General features: G+C 43.9%; 1 protein-coding gene across 2 annotated transcripts in view; it reads left to right on the top strand.

The window, feature by feature from the left end:
• FGF13 (fibroblast growth factor 13) overlaps positions 1–24,087 on the top strand; it is a 189,728-nt gene that overhangs the window by 140,317 nt on the left and 25,324 nt on the right. The gene's annotated exons all lie outside the window — the stretch shown is intronic.

Raw genomic sequence — 24,087 nt, 5'->3', positions numbered from 1 at the left:
ATACTAGGTCTTGCTGGCCAAGCAACATTAAGTGGCTTTCAGGCAAGATATGTGAACTTTTCTGTAGCCGTTTCATGAGTCTCAATCTTCCACAGGATTCCAGAATCCCCTGCCCTCTGACATGATCTTGTGGCAGATTCACAGGGTTTCCACAGGTTTTCTTGCGCGAGACCGACCGTAGCTCCCAAGGCCATTATGTATCATTACTGGTCATCCCGCTGAATTCAAGGGAAAATTGTGCCTCTAGGCAGCTTTCTTGTATTTCCTCGTGGTTGCTAAAAGAGGCCTTCTTGCCAACTGAGTTTTAATTCCTGCTTGTAATTGAAATTTTCTTTCAACGTTTATTTATTTTTGGGACAGAGAGAGACAGAGCATGAACGGGGGAGGGGCAGAGAGAGAGAGGGAGACACAGAATCGGAAACAGGCTCCAGGCTCTGAGCCGTCAGCCCAGAGCCCGACGCGGGGCTCGAACTCCCGGACCGCGAGATCGTGACCTGGCTGAAGTCGGACGCTTAACCGACTGCGCCACCCAGGCGCCCCTGAAATTTTCTTTTATAAGAGTAGCTGGTAGTTCATTTTTTTCCCTTCAGGTTGTGACGCTCCGATTTCAAATGAGAGGAATTTGTGTGTGTGCTTTTGCATTATTGTTTGCTTTGTCTATAGTCCTTTCCCTCTCCTGAATTGCTCCTGGAAGGACTCAGTGCCTTCACGTTTTTATTTAGCAAAAGTCCCCGGAGAGAAGCTAGATTACATGTCCTTAAGGCCATACTCTGGGCTTCATGGAGATCATTGTAAATACAGAGATTCAAGAAGTGTCTGATAAGGGTGCCTGATGGCTCAGTCGGTTAAACATCCTACTCTGGATTTTGGCTCAGGTCATGATCTCACGGTTCGTGAGTTCGAGCCCCGCATCGGGCTCTGCCCTGACAGTGTGACGCCTGCTTGGGATTCTCTGTCTCCCTCCCTCCCTGTCCCTCCCCCACTCTCCCTCTCTCTGTCTCTCTCAGAGTAAATAAATAAAAACTTAAAAAAAAGCTATCTGATAATATCAGACTGTTGCCTGGTAACGTTACAACCTTAATAAAAGCCTGACCCCTCACTTCGTGTTCTCAGAGCACAATAAGTGTAATATTTTCATGTACCTCTTTTATTGCCCAGATGCTGCTTGTGTTTGAATCCGGTATCCCCCAAATGATACTTTAAGCTATTTGTGGATAAGAGCAGTGCCCTCTCCTCCTTTTATATTCGCCACCGTCCCAAATTCATTACTAAAGACCCAGCAGATGCTCTACTAACATTTAGTAAATAGATGACAGATGAATGTTTGACTCTGTAAGAGGCCGAAGACGGAAAGCAAATAAATGATTTCTCCGTTTCCCATGGTAAGAGATGACTGGATCAGGAATGGGGCCGTTTAGGAAGGAACTGTTTAGAGACCCAGATTGCACGCGTGTTTGTGTGTGCACGTGGCCGTGTCTCTCTCCCTCTTCCTCGTGGAGGCATATGTGTCTATCAAGTCTTTGTCGCCATTCCTAAACAGTAGTGAATTAAAAATGCTATTTGAGCAATCATGTCTTTTTTTTTTATATATACGTGAGACACGGTGGTTGAGCAAGAAGTAACGTCACGGTCGGCACTGAGTGTCACAGTAGGGCCCCAGATTCTGAACCAGAAATCTGGGATGGCAACGTACACATTTGGGCGGCCCCTTTCTTTCGTCTACCTCTCCGTCACCTCAGACATTAATTGAGGGTATTAGATCTGATTCCTGCGGTCCCTAGAATCTGTTCTGCAAGGAAGAACTACCTCAGCTTTGCATCCATCATTTAATTTTTAAGGACCTCCATAGTGATGGGGTTGACTAGAGTGCGGGTCCGGTGACTCCTTAGTACTCCTGGTGGGCCAGGGGACCATCTCTGACATAGACGGGTTCTCCCCGGGGAAGGGGACAGTTCTTTTCTATTCGTGATCAAAATAGTGGACCTGGGCTTCTGATGAATCTTTCATGATGCCGTTCTTGTCTTTTCCTTTGCCTCGGATTATCTGGTTTACTTACATAAAAGTAACATTAGGATTCTACTGGGGGCATAATTGGGCTTGACCAGTAAAGGATGACAGTTTGTGTCTTCTAATTGCCTCCACTTAATGGCCCTGCTCTCCATCCCACTGAACTGTGGAAAATGTCACATTTCCATGGTCTATGAGTCATATAATAAATGAATGTGTGAACAGTGTCAAAATACAGCAATTTGCTGCATGTGAAGTGAGGCAGACAGCTTTTGAAAATGGTAAGGTACGTAACTAGATATTTCTAAAGTGAAAAATAGCTCGTTCGGACTTAAAAATATGCTTTTGGTGGTACATGTAGTTATTGTATCACCTAATGAGGGCTCATTTGCTTGCTCTGTATTCGTGCCCCACTAGTAATGACCCAGGAAGCAAATCAAGGAGACTTAAACCTCAGCTGTCATTACCCCATACAACAAGAGAAAAATACATGGTTTGCCTTCCTCTGTTAATATCAGGTTTTCCTTTGCGCCGGTTTGTTTAGTTTCCCCCCTAGTGCAGTCTTCCAAACATTTGTTATTTCTCTTTTCATGCAATTTGAATTAATGTGGATAATTGTGGTAGTTAGAGGCTTTACTCTCTCAGATGGTAATTATCCATTCTATAGTTTCATTCCACACCCAGTAAAACAGCGTTAGAAAAGTTGCTGTTTATCAGAAGGGCTCTCTGGCTGTAACTCAGTATGCAAGATTTAACAAATAGATACTCCTAGGTCATATTTAAGTTAAATTAAAACACATTTCCCCCCAAGGCTGCCCTAGTTAGGTACACGTTAACAGGCTTTACTAGCTTTACTACAGAATATCAGCAGGCTTCTAAAATATTCATGGCAATCTTCTGTCTTCTATGAATTTATCGAGTCATGATTGCCCAGAATTTATATGGCTTTTTCTGGCAAGAAAACGTGCTTGAGATTTCTTTGGAGGAGTTGTTAACAGATAAAATATCCAAGTTTTGGTGGTCTGAAGGGAGAGGAAGGGCTAATGTACCAGATTCACTTAGTTTTGCTTGTCTGTTCCTTTATATTTAATTTCATTGACAGTCAAAAATGCTGATGTTTGGGATTTCTGAAAATTAAACCCAAGGAGTTCTGTCCGATTCCCTTACAAATGAGCCACGGAAAGCTATTCCGTAGTATAATCTCTTTTCATCGATCTCGAAATGGCAGTGAAAATTAAAGATCACTTTTAGAGGACATCGAATCTGTCATAAAATTCCTATTTATGCACAAATTATTTCATTTTAGAGAAACATAGTGAGATCAATGTTCCCAGGTTCCTCCTTTGAAAATGTATTTGAAGATGCAGTTGCGTATAATTCTGTCAGGAACTATGAGGGTCCTGAGTACATTTAACTTGTAGGACAATGCCGAGGAGTTCACGGGGTAGCTTTCTAGTGTTGACGGGTTTTTTTGTCTTAGGGAGACAGCCCCCCCCCCCCGCCATGGTACAACTTTTAGGGGCAGCGTGAATGCTCCTGAGCTGTGGCAGTGCCTATAATTTGCTCTCGTAATATGTTTATAGAACTGTAGCGGAAGGAATTACAGCGGTAACCACCACTGTAATAATAAGCCACAGCCTTATTTTCCATGTTCATAGGGTCACAGAAAAGGGGGGAATAGTGGGACCCACCTCTGAGACCCAACACGGGCATCATAAGCATATGCACCCTGTACTTTGATTTGCCAGCCACGTAGCCTTGGCAAAGTTCTCTTACATTTCTGACCTTCAGGTTCCTCATCTTGAAACTGGGTATCCCATATTCCTAGGGTTCAGTAAGATTGCCTGTGTGAATTGTCTGGCACCCATGGGTGCTCAAGTGAATGTTTGCGTCCCCATCACGGTGGTTGAACGAACATTGGACCAGGGTAGGCTTCCATGTAACAAAAGCTGGGGAAACACGTCTTGAGGCTCACGCAATTGTAGAGTCTAGAATTTAATTTTAGGGGCGCCTGGGTGGCTCAGTCAGTGAAGCGTCCAGCTCCTGATTTCGGCTCAGGTCCTGATCTCACGGTTTGTGGGATCGAGCCCCTCATCGGGCTCTGTGCCAACAGGAAGGACCCTGCTTGGGATTCTGTCTCTCTCGAAAGTAAATAAATAAGCTTTTTATTTTAATTAAAAAATAAAAGTTTAGTTTATAAGGGTGGGTTATGGAAAACAATCAGGTTTTTAGAGTTTTTTCATTTCTTTGTGAAACATTTTTGTAAACAAAAACATCTCCTGTGGGTGCTTTGTTACCCTGTTTCACTCGGTTGATAAAGCCACGTTGCTCACGCAAGTTCAGGTTAAAGCCTGGGATCATTTCTTGAAAACGTAAGGTCCAGTCATACGTGTGCCCAAATAGGTTGTGACAGGATCACAGCCCCCGACCGCCCTCTCCCTTCAAGCTCCGTTGTGGACCCAGGTTAGGTGTGAATGGGATGTGCCCCGTGTTAGAAATGAGCAGAGATCACGGGAAAGCTAGTAAAAGAAACACTGACGTGACTGAATCTAACAGCTTAGTTATCCATTTCAGGGGATAATTTATTTTGCAACACTGCTTTATTTCCTAAGATAGCATCCCATAGTTCATCGCCAGCCCTGCGATGCTGTTTTGCAGAGGTGTTCTAGCAATGCATGACTGTCGCAGGCAGTACAGGATACGAAAACAGGCGGTGAAATATGAAAAGCTCTCTGGGAGAGGATCAACTAAATTTGAAGGCAGTGCTGGTTTTAAATGTTAATCATATTCCCAACCTTTGCAGTTTCTCATTGGCTGATTTACGGGTAGGAGTTCATGGTCCTGCGAATTCCTTATAAGGAAATCATGGCAGTCTCCCCAAAGATGGTCCACTGGATTTCAGATCATCTACCTTTTTTCCCTTTATAGCCTACCTTTTGTATAGATCGGGAGGCAAAGGATCCAGGTAAGGCTTTCCGAATTCGGTGATGCACGGTGGGGAAGGAAACGTGTGTTCGTGGAAACAAACCATTACTTAGACATTTAGTTGGGTTTTCCATGTGCGTTGATCCCATCCGTGTTTAAAAATGCCTTTGCACCCGGAATGGCCCCGTGAACCTATCCTGTTTCCTTAGGCTGCTGGGCTAGCAGACCTCATAGGGACCAGGTACCTGCGGGTCCACTGGAGTATGGGTTTTCCAGCTTTTTCTTCTTTATGTGTATTTCTGTTGTCTCTAACCTTTGGTCACCCCAGTGCATCTATACTAGCCATGTGACTACACACGGAAGACGCTTCTGTTCATTTAAAACAAACGTTTCTTGTCTACGACAGAACCTTTCATGAGTAGTAATGATGCCTTAGCACCTAGCATGTATTTTCCCCATAACTTAACAGGAGCTTGAATTACTGCAAAATGCAAAGATTGAGAGGATACAACAACAACAGAAATGCCTCTCGGAGCACTCAGGCCCCATCTCGTGGCTCTCATTCCCCATAAAGGAGGCACATATCTCAAAATATTCAGAACGGTTATTGCCACACGACAGAATCATGTGATTCTTCTGTTTATGCCTTTATCAAAGTTTCTGAAATTAATTTTATTGTATTACCTTTCAAAAGATAAAAAAGCCTGGGGCGCCTGGGGGGCTCAGTCGGTTAAGCGTCCGACTTCGGCTCAGGTCATGATCTCTCAGTTCGTGAGTTCGAGCGCCGCGTCAGGCGGGCCCTGTGCTGATAGCTCGGAGCCTGGAGCCTGCCTCGGACTCTGTGTCTCCCTGTCTCTCTGCCCCTGCCCTGCTCACACTCTGTCTCTGTCTCTCAAAAAGTGAATAAACACTAAAAAAAATAAAAGATAAAAAAGCCAGACAGTGGGCTCTTTAGACAGTGTCTGACTTACCTCAGTTTTTCCACTCCCCTTTGTCTGTAGGTGTTGATTTAGTATGAGACATTGTCACGAAGATGCATAGTAGACGATCAGAATTGCTTCAGTGTGCAAAAAAGGGAGTAAATTAAATAAAAAAAATAGATTTAAAAACCACGAGAACTTTGCTTTTGCGGAACTACTTTTTGCATGTGGTATGCAATATCGAGTTGGAAGCATAGCGGATGACTATTACGATTTCTCAAGCTTTTTAGAGGAAAATCATGAATAGTTCAGAGTTAAAGAAGATTTAGATTTCATTTATCCTTTGCCTTGGCGTTCATTCAGTAAACCCCATTTCTTGGACTAGGTGACGAGGATTTAAAAAAAAAAAAAAAAAACTTCGTATATCTAACCAACATTTCTGTTTGGAGCTATTCACACGTGAGCTCTGCTTTCGCATCATGCATACAAAACGTAGCTTGCTTCATTGGAATAGAAAAGCACACGATAGGGCATTCATAGAGTTGACAAGCTCCCGGCCGCAGAAGTTCGGCAAGTAGCAAGTTGATAGGAACGATGAACTGATTACTTAGGAAAGTGACAAGAGTTTCGGGCGCTCTTCAGAATCCGAAGCATGAGAACTCCCCAGGGTTTGTCCTCCTCTGTTAGGTTCCTTGACCTTTTCCTCTCCAGTGACCTTATCCACCTTATCTCAGCCGTCCACAGTTAGGGAAAACTTTAAAAGTGACCTCTGCTCCCCCTTCTCGGTTTCAAGCATCCCACCCATGGACTATAACCTTCTACCTTTATGGTTCATTCCTTCTAGTCCCCTGCCTCTGACCATTTCTTTTGCCCGCTGGAACTATGTGTGTAGGCAGAAACCTTCTCCCCCATTTTCAGTGACTGGCAACATCCCAACCCTAGTTCATTTCGCATCTGTGTCAGTTCAATACCTATTCTAGTGCTGCTGGAGGAAAATGGTTCTGCTGACTGATTTCACTTTAAACTCATGACCCTGGGTGGACCGTAAGCGCTAAACCAGTAAGCCTGCTACACAGATCGGTTGTTGACTTTTGTTTTCTCATCTGTCGTATGGGGGTACTCACAGAAAACCACATCATAGAATTGCGAGATTTAAGTCACAGGGGCGCCTGGGTGGCTCATTCAGTCAAGCGTCCGACTCTCTTTCGGCTCAGGTCGTGATCCCACAGTTCGTGAGATCCAGCCCTGAGTTGGGCTCTGCACTGGTGGCACAGAGCCTGCTTAGGATTCTCTCTCTCCCCCACTCTCTCTCTGCCCCTCCCCAGCACATGCACCTTCGCTCCCTCGCTCACTCTCTTTAAATTAATTAATTAATTAATTAATTGACACATAAAGCCCATAAAATAGCACCTGGTACCTAGCAAGTGCTTAATTTCTCCTCTTCTTACCCCCCTCCTCCTCCTCCGCCTCCTTCTTATTAGTATTAGCATCATTGGAATTGCCCTAGGTGAATTACTTTGATGTCAACCGACTTGATTATTTCATACCTTCTTTCTCCTAAAGTCCTGAATGTCTCGTCTGCCTCCTCAGGCTAAGATTCTCGTGTCACAGAGAAAATAGAACGAAGAAAATCACCTTGTACTGGCACCGCCTATCTACTTACCCACTTTTGTGTGTACCCACATAGTCTTCCCCCCCCCCCCCCCGTTTTATGTGGATCACTTTTCCTGGCTCCCACATAAGGCCAGCCCTTATCATTTTGCCCCAGATTCACCCCCATATTTCTTTCTTGAGATCATCACTCTAAAAATTGTCCCCCCACCTCCCATGTCATCAGTTGTCCCTCTCTAACATATAGTCCCCTTCAGCACAAGAACGTGCTCTTATTTTTCCCATTTAAATAAGAAAAATCTCCCTTTAGGGGCATGTGGGTGGCTGTCGGTTAAGCGTCCGACTCTTGATCTCAACTCGGGTTGTGATCTCATATTTTGTGAGATCGAGCCCCACGTCAGGCTCTGTGCTGACAGTGCGGAGCCTGCTCGGGCTTCTCTCTCTCTCTCCCCCTCTCTCTGCCCTGCCCCCACTTGCACGCACACATGCTCGCTCGCTCTCGCGCGCTCTCTCAAAATAAGGAAAAAACATTTAAAAAAATCTTTAAAAACACAAGAAAAAGAACACTCTCCCTTTATTAGGTATCCCTCACCAGCTACCAGTCCATTTATTAGTATCCTATTGGAACAAAACCCCCGAAAGATGTGTATACTTCTCTCCGCCTCATCTCCTCACATTCTTAAGCCTGTTCCAACCAGGCTCGTCCCGTCTCCACCCCCTTGAATCTACCCAGTTACTCTTTGCAAAGTCACCCAACACCGCCGTGTTTCCGAGTCCAGTGTCCAGTTCTCGGTCTTCCTCTTATGTGACCTGTCAGTGGTGTTCGATGCCGTTCCCCACTCCTTCCTCCTGAAAACACTTGGCTTCGCTTGGATTCCAGGACACCACACTCTCTTGGTTTTCCTCTGCCCCCCTTACTGGCCCATCCTTCTGTCTCCCTTGCCAGTTCTTTTTTTTTTTTTAATCTTCTCAGCTTTGGCGGGTCACAGGGCTCAGTTCCTGGACCTATTCTTTTTTCTCCGTTCGTTGACTCTCTTGGTGTGCCACTCTCATGACCTTAAATACTGTCGACATATGGGTGACTCCCCAAATTCCCTGGCCCGGACCTCTTATCCACACTCCAGAAGCAGGTTTCCAGTTGCTTCCTTGACCCCTCCATTTGGATGCCTAATTAGCATCTTTCAGTCACCTTGTCCAGACAGAAATTGTCCTGTCCCTTCCCCAGATTTGCTCTCCCCACAGTTTCCTCCATCTCTCGGTAAATGGCAGCCCCACCCTTCCAGTGGCCAAGGTCAATGTCCTCGGGATTGCCCCGCCTCTGTTCTGCCTCTAACGTTACACACCACGCGCATCAGCAGGTGTTGGCTTTTCCTTCAAAATATACGCACTTGAGAACCAAACCACTTTTGTCCCCTTCGTTTCCACCTCTTAGGCCCACCATGGCACATCTGGATTATGGCGACAGCCTCCTAATTAGTCGTCCTTCTTAACGTTCTGCGCCTCCCCGCTCGATTCTCCACATAGCCATTCTTCTCAAGTAGAAGTCGGCTCATATAATAACCCCTCTGTTCACATTCCTCCAGTGGCTTGCCCCGAGTTAAATTCAACTCAGAGGCGTCACTACGGACTGTAAGACCCTCTGTGCCATGGTCCCCAGCTTTCTGTCTGACTGCACCCTCCGAACACTCACTGTGCTTCAGTCACGTTGGCTTCCGTGCCGTACCTTCATCATATCATGACGAGCCCTCCCCTGCTTTAGAGCCTTTGCACTGGCTGTTCCCTCTGCTGGACTCCTCCCTCTGCTGGACTCCTCTTCCCCAGATACCCCCACTGCTCACTCTGGCCACCTTCAAGTCTCTTTTGAGGTATCACCTTGTCAAAGAGGCTCCCCTGACTAATTTAAAATAGCGCTTTGCCCCCCTCATTCTGTCTCCCATTGGCCATCATTTATGGAGCGCATATGAATAGGTGAAGTCACGATAAATATGTCGAATGTATATTTGTTGACTAAAGTGTTGATTGGTAGATTTTATTTGTATGTTTTGTATCTATATACTAGAATATAAATTACTTGCAGCCAGGGGATTTTGTTGTGCTCACTGTTTCTGTGGAATGAGTGAATATATACATACTTATTTATTGTCGGGCTCTACTAGAATGTCAGCTCCTTGAGGGCAGGGTCTTTATTTTGTTCAGTCGTCTATCCCTGTGCCCGGAACAGCGCCTGGCTTAAAGTGCATGCTCACTACATGTATGTTGAAATATTCGACTCATTGGTTAATTTGTTCACGCTTTCAAGCTGATTCACCTTGTTTCAACCACTTCCAAGAATAGTGCTCAAAGTCAAATCAGTGTGACAGATAAATCCCCAAGTGTCGTATGAGGAAAATGTAATGATAACTATTGACTGTGTTTCTTAAGATTCAGAATCTTATCCAACTCCTTGATTTGGAAATGTTGGTTTATTTTAAAAACTTCTAAATATAAATATAAAATCCAAGGTTTTTCTTGCTAGGAGTATTTCACTATGTGAAGCAGAGATGTCATTCAGCCTGATTTATAACTGAACCTCTGTAGTCTAACCAGTGATTCCTTTCTCATGTGTTTAGATTTGTTGCTAGGAAACAACTGTTTTAACTATACGTTTATTTCCACTAAGAGTTATTGAATCCATTTTAATATTCTTTATGATGCTATAGATTCATAGATGGTGGTGGTGGTGATGTGTGCGTGTGTGTGCGCCACAGCTGAAGAACAACTTTGAGACTTGCCATCCAATTCACACACACACACACACACACACACACACACACACAACCCACTCCCTACTAAAAACGAATTACAAAGTGGGTCACTCTTATAAAGTATTTTTAAAGAGATGCAGTTATACCTATTCCCTAGATTAACTAAACTATCTAATTCCTTTCTTTAGTAAGGGTCGTGAAATGACCCGATTTAATGACAGGATGTGTAATTAATGCTTCAGTTATTTACATGTGAATTTAGGTTATTTGAGGACTCCAGAAAAGTTTGTTCACAGGTACTTTTTTACTTCTAATTTTTATTTTACATGAAAATGAGAAGATGTTAAATATCACCCCAAAGTCACCATCCAGAGATTTTTGTGTCTGTCATCCATATGCCTCTTTGTGTGTGTGTGTGTCTGTGTGTGTGTGTGTGTGTGTGTCTATACACATATATGTACTTGATTGTACGTAAATGTGATAATTCTATATGTGCTGTTCTGTACCTGGCTTTTATCACATACATCTTGTACACATATTTCTATGTCAATAAATCCGCATTCACATTTTTAAAAGGTAGATGATATTCTGTTGTGCGTTCGTACCATAATTTGCTCATCCGATCCTCTACTGATGAAGGTTTAGGTTGTTTCCTTTTTTATTGTTGTTACAAAACAATTTGTGGTGAACATCCTTATGCATGCATTTTTTAAATTTGATTTACAAGTATTTTTAAAGTTTCTTCTTTAGTGTTGTGATTTTGTACTCTAGATAAATCGATTGTTAAACAAAAGTAAGTTTCTCCCCTGTTCTGTTTTTTAATTATTGTAAGTTTCAAGGTAGTGAAATTTGAACAAAGGAGATTTTACTCTGTACTTGGCCCCAGAGCCCTCTCTTAAAATATATTCAAAGGGAATGAAAGGGCTCATTAACAGATAGAGCTATTTGAGTTAAAGATCAAATCTGTTGAACATTTTCACTTAAATATACCAATCTTATCTTCTTGACATTATGTGTTATGTTTGATGCTGACAATAAAAACTTTGGTATAAGCTATAATTTCTGCATCCATGCATATTCAGGTCTGAAAATGAAAGAATATGACAGGTTTGCATGTAGCAACTTCCCACCCACACATTTCTTTCCTTTCTGATTCTGACACTTCAGCCTTTGAAACAGTTCCCATGAGCAATACTGAGATTCAGACTATTTAGATCTAAAGGAAAAAAAAAAACCCCACAGGATCTTCTACTGCTTGTATCTAGCACCTGGAAACCTCTTTGAAGAAGTGCTGAAATGTACATCATGCTGTTATTTGTTATGCACACAGGAGAAATCCTAAAGATATTTTAGGGAGAAGAAGGAAGGGCAATCTAGAGATAGTAGGGAGCGCATGGGGCCAGAGGTGAGGGAGGGAGCCCCAATCCACATGATTAAGCAACATATTTCCTATGTATTCTTGTCCGCTTATATGGAGATTACATGTCACTTTAAGGCAAAGGGATCCCATTTCGTCCTCGGCGTTTAGCAGAAACCAGGTGAAACAGGAAAAGAGAGACCTGTGTTGGAGAAAGTCTAGGTTTAGCATCCGGAGAAGGGGTTTATTGATAGCTGTCTGAGGTAGACTGGATCCTTGAAACATCACCTTGTTCTGTGCCTTACAGAGCCAGCCTAAGTCCAAGGGGGTACATTTCCCTCCTAGTTATCCAAAATTCACTACAATAGCTATAAGATTTTTTCATCCTTTATGGAAGAATACTAGTGTCGTGAAGGGCCTTACAGATCATTCAGTTCAACCTCCCTCTCCCAAAAGAAGGCCTCCTCTTGCTTTTCAGAGTTGAGATCACCAGTCTTTCCCTTGATCCTATCCTTTCCCCAAACCATGTAGACCCAGACCCATCAGTTAACCTTTTTTCCCATGCTTCCACTACCTCCTTGACTACTGGCTTTTTCCCATTGGCATACAGATCGTTCAAGGACTGCCTGTCCTAAAAAGTCCTTCCTGAGACTCTCTTTCTCCCTCAGACTGTTTGCCTGCCTATTTCCCTTGATAGCCAAGAGCCAACTTAATTTGTCCTGGCTTGCTTTATTTTCGCATCTACAGCCTAAGTCCTCAGCCCTTCCCGTTCTATGTTCTGCCCTCATTCCCAACCTTAAACTCCTGTTGCTAAGGTCACCAGTGACCTCCAAATAAAACCCATTGTTCCCTTTGGCCCTTACCTCGGTTCTCTTTTCTGCAACATTGGACTCTGCTGATCACTTCCTCCTCCTCCTCATTGAAACGAACTTTGGCTTTCCCGACAACGCTTTCTGTCTGTTCCGTAACACCACTATTGTCCTTTTGCTTCCTCTCTTTCTTTCACCTCTTCTTAATGTAGATGTCTTCCCTGCCCCCAGGTTCCAGCCTCAGTGGCTGCCCGCTATTCGCTACGTTATTAAACGTGTTCTGTTGGCTTCCGTCACCATCCGTATGCATAAAGCTTTCCTCTTGAGAACCAGGCATGTGTATCCAACTGAAGGCACATCTCCCTTTGTCCGTCACCGATGGCTCTTGAGACTGAAAGGAGCCAACAGTGGATCACTGCCTCTGTCTTCAAAATAGAACAGAAGACCCTACTTCTCACTGTGATGTCCTAGGTTGAAGCATTCTCCAGCATCATTAACACATGATACCTGATATTTACCTTTAAGATGCTCGCAGTGGTTAAGAGGGAGGGCTCTGCCAGACTCTGTGGAGACGAAACCCCCCTCAACTGCTCTTTTCTAAGGTTTGTGATTCCGTGCAAAGGAGTTCATCCTTCTGTCCTTTCCTTTCCCCAGTTGTAAATGGGGTAACAGTAGTGGAGACCGCATAGGGTCCCAAAGAGGATTAAATGAGGTGACACGCACACGGCGCGAGTTAATAAACGTTTGATTTTATTATTTGCTGACACAATCCGCATAGTGACATGCTGACTTCAGGCCAATACGTAAGCAGCCTAGAATTCTTGGGAAGACTATGAAGATCTCATCGTGTATTAAACTGTCATATTTTGCTTTTGTCTTTTCTGAGACTGAACTGAGAAGATTTACACAGAGTCCAAAAGTACAGTTACTCACAGGGGACAAACTGACCCACAAGGACACTGGATACCCTCATCCGCCAGTATGCGTCACCGCAGCGGGACAACTCAAAAGGAAAAGTAACGCACCGGGCCTTCCGTTGCTCACACACAATCACAACCGAGGAGGGAAAAGCGCAAGTGGAACGTTGAACGAGCTGCTGTTGGGAGACCCTGGTCTGCACTCTATCTGTACGCTTACTGAAGGGAGCGCAGGGCAGGGTTTCCCATACAGAGGGCACAGGCTACCGCCGCCATTTCACCTGGAGTCTACCCTACCCGCCCGGTGCTTCGTGAAAATTCAGCTGGTCTGCTCATAAGAAGCAGCTCAACCTTGATCGGTCTCTTCGGTAGTTTGAAATGTCCTCGTAACTCTCTTACAGTCTTCGGATGAACAGGAATTGTTATTTTCTAACTGAATCCCCGCCCCCCGTCTCTTTTCACCTCCCTGTCACTAAAGGAATGCTGATTTTGTTCACGTTTCTTTTCGGTTTATCAACGTTTATTTATTTTTGGGACCGAGAGAGACAGAGCATGAACGGGGGAGGGGCAGAGAGAGAGGGAGACACAGAATGGGAAACAGGCTCCAGGCTCCGAGCCATCAGCCCAGAGCCCGACGCGGGGCTCGAACTCACAGACCGCGAGATCGTGACCTGGCTGAAGTCGGACGTTTAACCGACTGCGCCACCCAGGCGCCCCTCTTTTCGGTTTATCAACGTAATGTACGTTCTTTGTAGAAAAATTGGAAAAGAGAAAAACGTATGCATAAAAAAAAACCCTAACCAGAGACGAGCATTATAACATTCTATTATAGATTCTTACAGTGGCTATTTCTCTCTCCCTCTCTCTCTCTCTCCCCACACACTTGATCCTTGAACAGTGTGGGGTATTGGGTACCAACCCTCATATGGTTGGAACTCTGTGTCTAACTTTTGGTTCCCCCAAAACTTTACTTACAACCCCCTGCTGACCAGAAGCCTTAACGATAACATAGTCAGTTGCCACATATTTTGTATGTTCTATGTATTTTATGCCGTATTCTTACAATAAAATAAGCTAGAGAAAAGAAAATGTTACTAAGGAAATCATACAGAGGACAAAATGTACAGTACTATACTGTATTTATTGAAAAAAATCCACATAGAAGTGGACCCACACAGTTCAAACCTGTGTTGTTCATGAGTCAACTGTATATAGATCTGTGTGTGTGTGTGTGTGTGTGTATCATATATATCGAGTGGGGTTCATATATGTGTGTATATACACAATACATAACACGTTTGAAACCTTTTGTCATTATTACGAATATTCCCTTATATATTAAAATATTCTTCCACATCATCATTTTAGTAGTCAAATAGTAATAGTCTATTTAAGTTGTTTTCTGATTCTTTGGTTTTGTTTTTGTGAAACACCTAAATGTGTGCAAACTCCATGTCTAGATCAGGGCACGTGAATCCCTGGAAAAGGGCGAGGAAATGGAATAGTTACTCATGATCTTGTACTTACAAATCATGTATTGTTCTGGCTCCTGCTCATCCATAACAATAGAAATTACCATGTGTCTAACTAACACTTGAAAATGTATAGTGTTTTCATATTCATTTCTTCGTCCGATCCCGGCAGCCACGATGGGAAATAGACAGGGCAAGGGTTATAATCGTGTCCTCGTAGAGGAGGAAACTGACGGCCAGAGAGATGAAGCCATTTGCCGAAGGACACATGCTTCATGAATAATGTGGCGGAATTGGATTTTGAACTCCAGTCTTCTGACTCCAAACCAGTCCTCTCTCCAGTACATTTTGCCATGTCCAGTGCCCCTGTTTAAGTGCTTCTTTCTAACAATTCTTATACTCTTTGGTCGTAACTCAGAATAATGTAGCTTTCTCACCAATTTCATTTCTTCATTGGCAGAAAACGGGATGGGGGGTAAATTCTAGCAATAAAAACACGTTTGTCCTTGTAGAAACGCAAACGCGCTGCGTGTCGTACCTGCGAAAAACTCTTCCGTGTGAATTCTTACTGCTGATGTTTATGAGGTACCTGAGGCTTTCCTCAGGGACACGAATACCCATTCTTGTTCTCGAATAGCTTAGGGAGATGGACTGCAGTCAGTCAGAGTTTGAACATCTTGGCTTCAAAATATGGATAACCAGGTTAAGAAATATAGCGTAAATGCCAAGAAACTAAACCACAGGGCAAAAACTCCCTCTCAGAAGTTCTGGGGCACCGGGGTGGCTCAGGCTCAGCCGGTTGAGTGTCTGACTCGATCTCACCTTAGGTCATGATCTCACAGTTCGTGAGTTTGAGCCCCGCGTTGGGATCCACGCTGTCGTGGAACTTGCTTGGAATCCTCTCTCTCTCTCTCTTTCTCTCTCTCTCTCTCTCTCTCTCTCTCTCTCTCTCTCAAAAAAACTTTAAAAGTGGTCAGGCACGCACTTTTGCCACCTGTGGGTAAAGACTTTGCTTTTCTTTTTAGAATTAAGCCATCACCTCTCAGCTGAATTGCCTGCATTTAATGAGCACTTATAGAATTCTAAAACTATCAACTGCCAAATAATCTGCGTGTTCTCTGTAAATAGGAATAAAGTGCTTTTAATAGTATCCCTTTGCTCAGAATTCATGTTTGGGCATGAAGAACAGAGTGCTAGGTGCTAATGCCCCATTTCCATTGGCCCAGCCGGAAGGCACCTTGCAGATACACGGAGCCCAAGGGCTTATGAAATCGTCCAGAATTGTTTTCCCTAAAAGGCACTAGTATTGGCTCACCAAGTCTCCCCTCCAAGCAACCACGAACAGTTGCGGAAAGCACAGTGTCTGGTCAGCGCAGCGGGATGGAACGATCTGGATTACATAGATCAAGAATAACTTGAAACCATAAGAGCCTCAGCTTGAACCGTACCCCAGAATCAACATGATTTCTGAAGGAGAAGTGACAGGTTCCCTGGCCTCACGGGACAAAAGGAGGACAGGAAGCCTGGCTTTGTCCCTCCAAATTAGTTGTGAACGAAGGCATTTAAGGCTTAAGTAAGGCCTGGATTTTGCCTTGAGATGATCTCTGGAAACAGAGCTAATGGGAACTCTCCAGGACTAGATGCCTGTGAAGGAACAAAAGGAACAGAATCCCGAGCACTAAGAACCTCTTTCTTTCTTTCTTTCTTTCTTTCTTTCTTTCTTTCTTTCTTTCTTTCTTTCTTTTTTGTGTGTGTGTGTTTATTTTGGGGAGAGAGAGCGCGAGCAGGGGAGGGGCAGAGAGAGAGAGGGAGACACAGAATCCAAAGCAGGCTCCAGGCTCTGAGCTGTCAGCACAGAGCCCGTCACGGGCCTCGAACCTCACAACTGTGAGATCATGACCTGAGCCAAAGTCGGACACTTAACCAACTGAGCCACCCGGGGGGCCTCTAAGAACCCTTTTTATAGAGAGATCTTCACCGTCTTCCCTCGCTTCCAAGGAGCTAATTGGATCCGCGTGTCCTTGAGTGTTGAGGTCGACACACGGCCAAATGAAAAACAGCATGGGAGTAGAAGTGGGTGAGGCCGTGGTGAGGAAGGCAGAAAGGGTTGAGAAGGGAACTGACTTCTCATAGTTTTGTTTCTTTGGACTTTTCAGAGCTGAGTTAGTTACTCTGTATTGCCTGACTTCTTGGAACCGGACCATTGTTGGATATTTGGTTCCGTTGTGTCACCTCTTTGTTTCTTCCCTGTTTCTTGGTCTTTCTGCCAGTGACTCTTTTCAAAAGAGGTAACATCATTTTTCTCCGCCCTACGTGGGAAACCCTCTCGGCATTTTCTAACTGCCAAGTGTTCTATAACCAGCCATCTGTGGAGAGATTTTTTTTTTAACTTAATTTTTTATTAATTTATTTTCCTTTTCTCTCTTTTTCTCTCTCTCTCTCTCACACACACACAACCTCAGATTAGTGTTTGAGGATTAATGAGCAACTGATCTCTCTCATAACAAGTTCGTTTTTTCAGCTGAACTCCAGTGCTTGCTCATCTGAATATTTCCTCCTAAAATATCTTAAATGAGGCAATTTCACTGAAACAAAGGCACGATGCGTCTTTCAGAGCCCGTACAGGTATTGAGGGTAATATCTCAGAACTGACTCATCGTTTGGAATAACGTTGAGCTTCATGAGAGCCTGAGCAACCCCTCCCCACCCCCACCCCCCCAAAAAGGAAGGTAGACTTTCACATCATTGTCCTTAACAGATTATGTTCGCCAGAGTTTCCTCCCAATCTGGATAGGGAGCTTCGTGCCATAACAATTTTCAGACTTCAGTGCATCAATCAAACAGATTGTTCTTACGGTGGTTACTTCCTGGGGAATTCGCCAGCTGGGAGTTTGCGCCATTGAGCCAAAACAGGCCACTGGAACAGCCATTCTCTTTACTTACTCTCTCAGCACCTGCCTGTTTGTAAGAGCGGCCGTGGGGGTGAGCTAAAGAAGCCCTAAATGAGCCTGGTAGACGATGGGATGACGAAGGCCACCAAAGAGACAGGTGAATCACAGAAGATGATGTCGTGGGGCCTTCTGTAGCGCTTCCCCACCGTGACGCCAAATAACTCAAGTTTCCGCCGCAACGATGCCGAGTGAAGTCTAAAGCATTGAAAGTGTAAACCAGAATGTGCGTGTCTCTCCCTTAGGCTTTCCCTCACCTCTCGTGTGTGCGTACACACACACACACACACACACACACACACACACACACACACAGAGCAGCCTTCTTATTTCTGAAATAGAATTGGATTTTAGATAGTCAGTTAGCTTTTTAATACATGAAACGGACCTATTTATTTGAATTTCTGTGGCAAAGGTTGCCCGAGACCATATGTCCATTTGCTTGCTGTATGCTCACATTTTGGCAAGTAAGGGAGAGTAGTTGAGGATGACTCATTTGGGACTAGATACAGCATCGCATAGAACTCAAATATTGCCGTTCTTAGGATTTTAATGGATGTCTGTACACAAGGCCTCGGTTTAGAAATGGCCATCCTGGCTTCTGGTGTGGGTTTAATGTTTACTTTTTCACGGGAGGGCAGCAGTTGCTTTGTAGATTTTGTTTCTTAAGACTCATTAGTCAGCGTTCAACCATCTGTATATAAATAGTGAAGGTACCGTTACCTACTTTAAGGGTTTGGTTGAGCATTTTGGCTCAGGATTGATTAAAGGCAATTAGGACCTGGAAATGGTGATCGGAATATGTACAGAATGTTAAATTCCAGGCCATTGCCGCCTCAGCTCACTTCCCAATTCTTCCACCTTATCTAAGGAGGCTCACAAGATACACAATCATGTTAATATCTACTGAAGCAAAATATTAGTCCAGAATCTAGCTTTTAGGAGTGAGGGAGGGGCTGGTCTTGTCCAAGCTGGAGCTCCTTACAAAGCACAGGTGGTTCAGAAATCCTGAGTAAAGCTTTGATCAGATAATAAGAAAGGAAGTGTGAACACTGAGAGCCTCTGGAACAAAGGGACACTCCAGCTATGCCGTCTGTCAGCCGGCTGTCATCAGCCGTTACTCAGTCGGCATCAGAGCCTCCAAACCCCAGCTGATGCATTCTCTGGACCTCGGGAGAATGGGATCTAGACGAAAGCCATTCCCACCTTCTTAATGGTTACCCATTAGTACACTGTGGCGTTTTTGTTTTTTTTTTATCACAGAATAGATTAGAAACAATTAGCAAATGGAAAACTGAAGAGGCCCTTGCTGCCTTTAGTGTTTAGAAGCAACTTTTTTTTTAAGTTTATGTATTCATTTTGAGAGAGAGAGAGAGAGAATGAGCTGCTTTTAGTGTTTAGAAGCAACTTTTTTAGGTTTAAGTCCCAATTAGGCTCTACACTGTCAGCTTGGAGTCCGATATGGGACTTGAACTCACGAACCTTGAGATCATGACCTGAGCCAAAACCTAAGAGTCAGACGCTCAACTGACTGAGGCAACTTTTGAAAAGAATCAAGATGCTCTTTTCAGAGTCAGATGTGCCATATTACCCGAATTACATGTTATTCCTCTGTCATGGACACATGCTTTCTACCATCTACAAATGGAAATTTTCCAGACATGGATTCAGTGTATGTGTCGCTGATTGCGGCATTTATTTTCAGATGCGTTTTGGAAACATTATTTAGTAAGTTCGTTTTCTCACGCTGAACAATATATGTACTAAAGTGATGGTTAAAGCACTTTCCAAAGGCATCTTTTAACTCACAGCAAGAATATGGAACTGTATTGACTGCCGCTTAGACGGTTTAATCCTTCGTTGTTAACCGAGAACGTTTTCGATTTTATTGTACTTGTCATTACCAATCACTGCACTCTTGTAGAAAAAGAAACCTTTTTTTATAGGAAAAAAATAGTAAAATTAAAGGAACAATGGATCTGATTTTGTCAGTGCTCAGGAAGCGAATCATTCAATGCCAGGCCTGTAGAAGTCAGGGGAATGTCATTGGGACCTCATGAAGTTCATCTTCAATAATGTGGAATTTTTTGTATTTCTCATAGACTTGGATGATGCTTTATGTAGATGCAGATCCCCTTGTTTCTTATATTGAAGCTTTGTTCATTCTCTGTTATTCGACCTCCTCCAAAGAGAAGCAAAACTTGATTAATACGCAAGTTAGAATTTTTATCGAGGATTGTGTTTTATTTTTCCCAACAACTGCGGTGATAAAGGTTAGTTAGAACCACCTGATGAAATTTGTGTCGCATTTAAAGAAATCGTGCTTAGCGAGTGAGGTTTTGTCATGAACATTTGCACAACTTGATTCTACTTCTCATTATATCCCAATTATTGAATCAAATAAAACCATTCCTATAAGGGGTGCCTGAGTGGCTCAGTTGGTTAAGCATCCAACTCTTGGATTTTGGCTCAGGTCTTGTTGGGCTCCAAGCTGAGCACGGGGCCTGCTTGGGATTCTCTCTCTCTCTCTCTCTCTCTCTCTCTCTCTGCTCCTCCTCCTCTGCACATGCCCCCCCACCCCACCTCTCTCTCTCAAAAAGAAAAAAAAAAATGATTAGGCTGCTGTCTCTTATTCACAGCCCAGAAGATTTTCAGGGAAGGCTACAGCATTTCACTTTTAAGGGCATGGTTTCCTTTTACAGTTAAAGATTAAATCCTTTGAAGATTCAGTTGGGAATCCAGGGGCACCCCGGATGGCTCAGTCAGTTAAGTGTCCGACTTTGGCTGAGGTCATGATCTCGCGGTCTGTGAGTTTGAGCCCCGCATCAGGCTCGGTGCTGACAGCTCAGAGCCTAGAGCCTGCCTCGGATTCTGTGTCTCCCTCTTTCTCTGCCCCTCCCCCACTCATGGTCTTTGTCTCTCTCTCAAAAAGAACAACAACAACAACAACAAAAACATTAAAAAAATTAAAAAAAAAAAAAAGATTAAGTTGGAAATCCAGGTAAATTTCATGGCTCCTAACCAGTGTTTACTAACGTCTGGTGACAGAGCCAGAGGTCCTTCCCCACTAGTAAGTCCGTGATCAAACACAATGTAACTGGGCTTCTGTAAGCCTCTCCAGACAACAGGAATGCTCACAAACTGAAAAGTTATTTCCTGTAACACTTTTATAAGAACGATTATTCTTCTGTAGTGGTAAACTGAATTCAAATTTGTCATAATTTTAACTTTTGAAATTATCTACCTAGCCAAAATAAGTCAGAAAATTTAATTTAAAAAGCACAATTAGAATAATTGGATTAGCTCGTCGCTTTCATTTCAGCAGCCGTACAAAAGGGAACAAGGCTTTAAGGGTTAGTTTCCTGCATGTGCTGTGCAGCCAGCTGGTAGCTCTTGTAGCCAGGGCGACTTCTGGTAGAAATTGTTGCTTGTATTTGCTCATACCTTTCTTTTAAAGGAAACTCGTCTGTTTGGACAAGCTCACCGTTTGTGCTCATTCTGAAAATTACTTGGGAAAATGACTTGAGTGCAGAAATGTATTTTTCCTCCTCTCCTAGAAAAAACATCCCTCCCTCCTGAGCACAGGTACTTTAGCCCTGGGAAAATCAATGCGCTCAGCTTCCGTAGTAGGCTTTGTCTCCTGGGATTTTGCCATCAGAAATGGGAGCTTAGTTTCAGGCCATTTTCCCAACTCATTCTGAAGGCAGCAGCCAGTTAGGCCTAATAAATATTTTCCTACCAACTTGTACATGGTCACTCTCAAAATGCGAAGGAAGCAAGTCTGTCCGTCCGGGTCTTCGTTAGAATCTTCTGTGGTCTTGTATGTATAGTCCTCGAAAAAGAAACAGAAAGAGAATCATCAAAGACCTGTTTTAATCACATATCTCAGGTTGTGATTTGTGCTGTCAGAGCAGTAATCATACCGGGGGTGGGGGGGGGGGGGGGTGGGTTGTTTTCTTCCGGCAGGCAAAATGCTGGGAAATAAACAGTTTCTGTTGTGGATTACCAAAATCAGCCTTCATACAGCCCAGTCATCAGTGAAAGATTGGGTTTCTTTAAGCATCTCGCCACAGCTGGAAAGTAAAAAAAAAAATGAAGATAATAAAAAGTAGGCAGTGTGGTTCCAACATCACATGTGATACAGTTGTATAACACTGAGTCAACATTTTAAAATAATGTTTTCCAATAGATTATGTATACCCACGTGATTTGAGGGAAAAGCTGCTAATACGGGCTATTTAGGGGAAAAGGCGCGGGCCCATCTTTAAGTGATCGTGCTGGTATGAAGTCAGGGATTGCCACAGAACCATCTGTGTCTGGTTCTAATAAGATCGTTGAAGAACCTGGAGTGATTAATGTTACTTTAATAGTAGATGCAGTCACGTAGGCACCTAATCTCTAAGTTAGTGGCTTTAATGGGTTGTGTTTATTCATGATAAATGAGACCCTAGGGGATCAAAAGTAAAACTAAAGATTCAACTAAATCTGTTCCTTTGTTTCCAAGAATCTAGTACAGTACCCTGCCCATAGGCAGTCAATTAACATGCGCCAATTAATTAGCTTTGTTTTTGCTAAGATTGATTTCCTATAATTTCTAAAGAACAAGGCTTCGTTCAAGGAGAACAATATAAAGAAGTCATTTCACCGATAATTGGGAATTTGAGCTCAGGGTGTGTGGGGGGGGGGATTCTGTGAAATGCCATCGTGTCTGAAAAGCTTTAGTAGGAGTCATTAAATGCAAGGGATTATTCCATTCAACGCTGTCAGCCAGGTTGGGGAAATTAGGCCTTAACAATGCCTGCAGCCAGCACTTTATTCCTTTCTCTATATGGCCTTGCCATGGTTAAGATGCCTCACGATGTTCCCGAGCCAGGGTTTCCCAGCCGTCTCTTGTTTTCCTGGACATCGTGCCTGTCTTCCAAGGTCCAGAAGAGTCTCTGTTATTGGTTTTACATTTTAGTAGTACCCACCTAGAGGATTGAAAAAAAGGCTGTGTCTCTCCCCACCGTTTTCCCCCCCTTTTACCCTCCAGCATTAACTCGGTGGTCTTCAGGATGAAATAAATGGCTGTTAAACCCGGGTCCAGGATGCTCTTACCAGCTCCTTCCCGGACTAGATGGCCACGTGGTGCACTGTGATTACTCCTTCAGCACGCAGCTTGCCAGGCAGTACTTGCACGTTGCACAGCTCCCTCTCCTGCCCCTGTTTCTTTCACCAGCCCACAAACTCTGATCCACAAAACGGCTACGTCTCATCTACTGCCGTGGCCCTAGTGTGTAGCATAGCGTCTGAAATTCTCACGCGCGTAGTAGCTGTTCAGTAAACGTTTGCCGAACGCATGAATGGCATGTCCTGGAGCTGTCGCCCTCACACGTCAACCCTGGGAGCCCCTCCTTAGCACATTTTAACCCTCTCCCGCTTTCCCCTTTTTCCACCTGCTCCGAGTAATCCCGCCAAATTACACACCTAATCTCGGCTTCTCTTCGTTTTCCTTTAACTAGTTGGTAGGATCCCGAATAGATGTGTGTCGCTCCCATCTTCTCTCGACTCTTTTTCTGCTCCTTTCGTAATAGCTTTCTAAGATATAGATGTATATTTCCACCCATCCATCCAAGCAGTAATCCACTGACTGCCCAGTAATTGGCAAACACGGCCCTTGCCTTCTCTGAGCTTACGATCAAATGAAAGAAACAGGCTTTGAGCTGCTGATTACAATCAGGTAGCTACCCAAGGTCCCCTTTGTACCAACACGTGACCACTACCAGCCGAAGACCTCTGCGAACAGATTGCTGTGGCAGAGCAGCGTCGTGACATTATTGTGAAACGCGGATAGGAGCGAAGCAACGAGAAAGGCCTAGGAACTAGGATGCAGACGAGAAGGAGGTGCACTAGAATGAGACACATTTTTAGTAGTCACTACCCAAAGTTGAGCTCTTGCAACTCATTGCCTGGCAACAGGAAAGGCGGCTTCGCTCCTCAAAAGCTGAGAAAGAGCAGAGGAGCAGAAGAGCAGCCCCAGAGAAATCCCCCAGGGATTTCATAACCAGATGTTTACAAACTATTGTTGAAATTCTTGAAGGTGAAGGATTGTAACCTGTGTGCGAAGGGTGATGAATGAAGGACAGAGGAAAAAAAAAAAAACAAAACAAAACAGAATTTGCCCCGAAAACAAATTCACCTGCCACCACCCCATTTTAGGAGCGAGACGCCTAGATCATCCACCCTGAAGCCGATTTGCTGCTGACTGCACGCACGAATCCATGGTCAGTCCCCCTGTGGTCTATACAATGGGAGTGATGCGGCTCTGTTAGCAGCCGTCACTGCCCCGGTGTCTTACTCAGGCACATAGTAACTGTGTCCTACGTAAATGCAGTTGT

Source organism: Herpailurus yagouaroundi, unplaced genomic scaffold (genome assembly GCF_014898765.1).
Source record: "Herpailurus yagouaroundi ecotype Mexico unplaced genomic scaffold, PumYag 67702, whole genome shotgun sequence".
NCBI lineage: Eukaryota > Metazoa > Chordata > Mammalia > Carnivora > Felidae > Herpailurus > Herpailurus yagouaroundi.
The sequence above is the reverse complement of the archived record's forward strand: the minus strand, read 5'-3'. Positions and strand labels throughout refer to the sequence as shown.